Source organism: Spinacia oleracea, chromosome 4, assembly GCF_020520425.1.
Source record: "Spinacia oleracea cultivar Varoflay chromosome 4, BTI_SOV_V1, whole genome shotgun sequence".
Taxonomy (NCBI): Eukaryota; Viridiplantae; Streptophyta; class Magnoliopsida; order Caryophyllales; family Amaranthaceae; genus Spinacia; species Spinacia oleracea.
Window position 1 is genome coordinate 21,194,117 of NC_079490.1, and position 6,565 is coordinate 21,200,681.

Consider the following 6,565-nt stretch of genomic DNA (forward strand, 5'->3'; position numbering starts at 1 on the left):
CCTCTTCTCTTTTTGGTTAATTCCTTAAAACCCCTATGTGAATTAATTGTTTTAAATTATATTTTAATAATATATATTATGTTTTAATAATTTAAATTATGTTCTTGAATTTAAATTATATGTTTTATGATTTAGTTAGAATTTTTGGATTATATATTATGTTTAAATAACATATTTAATTTTCAGATTATGTAATTGCATTGAAATAATGATTTTTAATTATTTAAAATATGAATTTTAAGTTTTAATGGAATTGAATCATGGTGGGATGATTGTGGATTATTAAAATTATTGTTGGGAGGTTCTAAGCATGTTACTTTGGTCTTGACGAAGTTTTAAACGAATTTATATTGCTGGAAATTTAAAGTATAATATTTGCGAAGAGTTTTCAACGAATTTCAATCACTAATTCAATAATTATGATGCTAGGAAATCAAATGTTCACGTTTCGATGTTAGGGAATGTTCTAAATATGTTTAGGATGTATTTAAAATGCTTTGTTATTGTTGTGAGTGATTAGAAGTTGATTGGGAATATTTGTTGGTTGTTTTAGGCGGAGAATTCTCTCTAGGCGACTTTTGAATTTTTAAAGTGGTCTCGCATTTTGTTTACACAAGGTACGTACATACCTGTGTGCTTGGAATGTGTGCTAATTGTTGAAATCATGTTGAATTTGTTGTTGAATTTGGTTATGTTATAATTGCATGTTTAATATTGTTGGATGGACATATTGAACCTATATTGCATAATGAGAATTATAACATGTTAGTATGGATGATTGATGCAAACATGTTTGATTGGGAACACTAGATTACTTTGTATATATTGATTCAGATCAGTTGATTGTTGTTCCCTTTTAGCTTTTCACTACTTTATGAGGGCCGAGGACCTTGTTTAGTAAGTTGAAACCTTATACCCATATAGAGGGGTTAATCAGTATTAAAGGAAAGGTTGGATTTAATTGGAATGAGTCTTGTTTGATCCCTTTATGATACTTACTTAATTCCAAGATAAGAACAGTTGTGGTTTGTATGCCTTATGTGATTGTTAAGTCATAACAGAGTTTCAATTTGTAAATCATGTAAAGTGAAACTGAGTAGCAATAGCTTTAGACTGTGCACGTCTAAAGTGACGGACAAACAGGAGTTGGGGTTCATGGTGGTAGCCCATGGCCTTTAATTCGGACCGGATTGATCACCGTGTCCTATTTTTATTCAAACGTTCCTCGATATCGTAGGTCACTGAGGTTACGGAGTCGCGCCCGTACCTCGTCTTCCTTAGTGAAGCCTCTAGCTAGAAAACTCGGTCCATTGTCTATTTCAACTAAAATAATAGTATTGTTATAAGTCTAGCCTAGTCTAGTCAAGTATGGTCGTCAAATTATCATGTTTGTCTGCCCTTATTTATGTTCATTAGTATCATGTTAGGATGATTCGTTTGGTAGTATCATGTTAGGGTTATTATTGCTTTTAGTATGTAGTACTCAGCTTTGCTGATTACGTGCTTTGTTTGTGTGTGTTGATCATGGCTATGCCTTATTGATCCTGTGATGACCCAACTTTGGTGAGCAGTCTCTAAGGATCAATAAGCGTTGCCCATCTACAGGTTTGAAGATGATGCATCATTGGGATCGGGATTAGAGAGCTTGTAGTTATATTTGTTTTATTAAGTGATTTGGTTTGTTAACTTATATTTGAAAGTTGTCGTACTATTCGTATTTCCTTATTTCCGTTAATTGGTTTTGGACTTAATATGTAATCGATTATTTATGAACCTAAAAGTTAGTTTTATGTTTTCCGCTGCAAAATTCTGAATAAGCCGTACGTTTTCACACGGGCGATAATGCCTTGATAATTCTCTATAGTTATATTTATAAAAGGGTTGTTTTAGAAAAAGGGAATTGTCGGGGTGTTACACCTCGCCCCTCTCATTTGCTCGCTGCCTTCACTCGACGCCAGCACCCAACTGCCCGCGTCGCTCACTCGCACACTCGTGCACCCCTGCTCCGCCCGACGCGCCGCACTCCGTGCGCCCCTGCTCGTGTCCCACGCCCACACCCGCAAGCAAAAACATTGTTGCTGCTGTATATTTTATTCCTTTTGCGCCCGGTCAGACTAATTCGTGATCGTACCGTGCTATAGACCGGTTTTGGTATAATTCTCTTCTTCCTAATCTATTCTATTTCAAATTATGTTTTAAATTATGTATTTTTATGATTAATTATTATGCTGGGATTGGTTATGAACACCAAAGTTGTGGATTTATGTGATTAGATTATTGAGGATGATTTTAATTATAGTTGTTGTAATTTTCAGATTTGAAATATATATTATAGCTTTAATTTTTATTAGTTTTAATGGTTTTAATTACAAACTATTATTAGGGTTTTGATCTAAGCCTTATAAACAATTGATTAGCATAATTAGATGATAATTTTACTTATGATAATCAATTATAATTTTCAGTTTATTTTAAAGATTTAAAGTGTCAATTTTTAATGGTTTTAATTAAATTTCATGCTTAGGGTTTTAAATGATTAATTAGAACTATTACTTTATTAATACACGACTAATTTCTAATTAATTCAAATGTTTTGAAATTAAATAAAGTTGCTGGAAATTTAAAGAACATGGATAATAATTAAGTTTCATTATTTTAATGATAGAAGGAGATTTCTAAATTAGTGGAGTGAATAACAAAGTGCACCCTCGTACTTAGGTATTCAAGGTACGTACATGTCTAGGGTGACCACCGTTTTCATGAGGATTCATGTGATGTTATATTATTGTGATTCATGTGACTTGGATTAGTATGGATTCATGTTTGATGTTGTGAACGATCATGTTTTAGATTATTATTGAATTTATGAATTCTATGTGAACAAGCATGTTGTTCAAGTTTTATGTATGTATGGTTGTTTCACATGCAAGGGAATATTGTTATGCTATCGTACGTAATGTCTAGCATAATTGAGCCAAGTTGATCGTGTCTCGTTGCACTATTTATTCTACCCCGTTTGTAGGGTATGTTTGGGAAGTCTATGTGAATTGAGTTAAGGATTTTTCGTGCCTAGTGCACAACCCGCATGTTAATGGGCATGTCGTGGAATCTCAATAGTATATTGAGAAGGAACAATGGGAGTAATATCACTTGAGTCTTGTATGTTTGATCAAGTCCTAATGGATTAAAAAGGAGTGTTGTTTGGTTGCTTGTTTATTATATGCCTCGTGTTGTGTCTTGAGTTCACTTGGTTAGAAAATATTAATAAATGTAAATTGCAACCAGAACAAGCTTCAAAACTCTTGGAACGTATATACCTTGAGTATGAACAATGGGGGGAATCTTGCCAGAAAACTTGTACTGCTATTAATGATACAAGACGTTGTTTCATTTCTTTTTATGCGCTGGAATTCCGTCGGCATGGTCCGACAAGTGGTTTATTTTTATTTATTTTGGTGTTTGGTTGGCTCCCAACACCCTTCCTTTAATAGATATTTCTTTTGGGCCCGTTTGAAGCTTTTTCTAATTAATCTATGAGTGAAGAGTCGTGTCGAGAGTCGCGTCGTGTGACAGGCTAAAATCGTATCACCTAATCAAAAATAACCTAAGTCCACTAGCTAGGTAGCAAGGGAAGTCAGGATCGAATCCACAGGGAAACAGTGTTCTTTCTACTATTAATCAATCAGACTAGACTATTGGGAACAAGAGTTGGTTTGATGGTTTGCTAAAACTACAACGGTAATTAAACGAATAAGAATCAATATACTAAGAAATCTAGGGTGTAGGTTCACCAACAAATAACAATCCAGGACAATAAACAATCGCCTAACTATCTAGAAGCTAAGGTTTTACTTTAACATTTTTTTTTAGGCGCCTAACTATCTAGTTATTTAAAATAAATTTCTTAAAAATCGAGCTTCTACGCACTATATTGTTCAAAAATTGGTACTTTTTTTTGGGGGGGCCGATTTCCTTTTATCTTGTTTGAAAGTATATAATACTTCTTATTTAAGTTCGGAATTAACTTATTTATTCGAAACTTTTCGTTTATGTGAATTAAGTACGTTTTTCTTTATTTTCGAAATTAAATTAAATATATTCGAAAAAAATAAAATAAAAATCTTATTCCTTAAGTATATTTATTCGTTTAATATTTATTCGTTTAATAAATATTTATTCGTTTATTATTTATTCGTTTAATAAAAATTTCTTATTAATTATTCGTTTTAAAAAATAATAATAATAAAATTTCTTTATTTTATTTATTCGTTTGTTATTAATTCGTTTAATAAACTTTTTTCTTACTAATCGTTCTTGTTTTATTCTTTAAATTCTTCAATGTTTGACCTATTATGATTTATTATGAGAGATGGGTAATATAGGAAAGGGCATATAGGATAGAATTATATGTGCATTAGTAGTTAATTGCTAGCATAAGAAGTTAATTGCTATGTGCATGTGTTAAATGTTTAAGTGTTGCATGTAAATGTGCATAGAAATTGTTTGATTCCACCATACTTATTGTTTTATTAATTCTGATTATGCTTTGGTTGGGAAATCGTTAGTAAGATTTTAAGTTGTTTGTTTCATGAATAAAACGCTTCTTTCCAAGTACACCAACATAGGATCCTTTGAGAAGATCGACGAATACTGAGGATCTAGATTTCACTTCACAAATTTCCAAGGAAAGAACAGATAGACAAGATGCCTTAAACATTTGAAGTTGTAATAGTTAGTTTGTTCTTAAATGTTTTGGAGAATAAGTAGCAAAGCTACAACAGTTTAAAGTTAAAGCAATAAGAGTTTGAGTTATTCTTTATTATTTTCAAGGATGTATTAAACCTTTATAGAATTAGCAATAAAAGTTAAAGTATTCGTTTCCAGTGTGAGAATTCCATAATTCGCCAACAATAGTTTATGTTTATATCATAGAACTTTTAATTTTATTTTAAGGACAGGTGTGTTGTGGATATTTAGGATTGTTATTAACATTCTTTTGAGGAATAGAGTTAGATCATTGATTATCCAAATGATCAAGAGTTTATTTTGGGCACGCAAAGAGAATGTTTTCTTCTTTTATTCTGCCTTATTATTCGTGATGATTGAATTTGTTCCTTGTTTCTCAGTTGAATGTCTTGTATGCGAATATCATTCATAAATGATTGTTTATGTATGTGAATTCTGGATGCTGGTGTGATATTACATTGCTAGGATAATGTTAAGTGAAGTTTCGAACCTAAAATAGAATATATTACTTACAGGTCGCGCTTTAGGATGGCCAACAATAATGACCTAGCTGCTGCTATTCGCCTCTTGGCGGAAAAACTAACCCAGGAAAGAACTGAGTGCCCCGATTCTGCAGGGGACATGTTTGAAAGGTTTGCGAAAGTTAAGCCACCATACTTCAAGGGGCATGCAGACCCGACCTTCCTAGAAAACTGGATTAGGGAGTTTGAAAAACTATTTTGGGCGGTAAATTATCCTGAAAATATGAAAGTAGGCCAAGCTGTCCTTTACCTAAAAGATGAGGCCGATCTATGGTGGAAAGAAAATAGAACTAAGCTAAGTGTTGTTGAAGGATTTAATTGGGACTCATTTGTTGTTGCATTGAGGGAAAAGTTTTATCCTCCTTTTATAACAAAACGAAAAGCGCAGGAATTCATAAACCTTGGGATGGGGAGTATGACCATCGCTGAATATTATAGAAAATTTATAGCGATGTCGAGGATCGCACCTGAGGTTGTAGCCACAGAAGAGATAAAGGCTCAGAGGTTTGAGCAAGGGTTGACCGATGAGATCCAGTTGGGATTAGGTGGAGAAACCTTTACCTCTTTAGATAATGTGTATGAGAGAACCGCTCATATTTACGGTTTGCAGTCCATAAGGGACGAGAAAAATGTTGTTGGGGAGAAAAGAAAAGAGTTTAATGTCCAGGAAAACCAAGGGAATTTCAAGAGGAATATGAATGAGAATAGGAATGAAAATGGAAATGGAAATTTTCGAGGAGGAAACAGTCAGGGGCACAACAATAGGAGTAAATCCGAGAGAGTGTATCACTGCAAGAGGTGCAACAATAACCACCCTGGGAAGGACTGTAAAGGAAAATTGGTGAATTGCCACTATTGTCAGAAAAGGGGGCATAGAGAGTTTGAGTGCTTCACTAAGCACAGAAAGGAACAAAATAGTAATGGAGGTGGGAACCAAGAGAGGTTTAACCAGTCTGGAGATCAAAATTCAAAGCCTGGAGGGGCACAAAACAATCAAGAGAACTATAATAAGCCTGCAAATGATAACAACAACCAGGATAAGGCTCCGGGCAAACTATTCGTGATGAGTAGAAATGAAGCTGAACGTTCTGCAGACGTAGTTCATGGTATCTTTTTTTTTATTAATTTTGTGCTAGTTAAACATTATTTGATTCGGTAGCAACTTATTCTTTCATTTTGTCATTTGTTATTAAAAGTCTGAAATTAGTAGATTTTGAATGTTTCATTTACCTGTTATTATGCCCACCGGTGTAACCATAAGGTGTATAAGGTTATTTAAGAACTTGCCTTTGAAGACA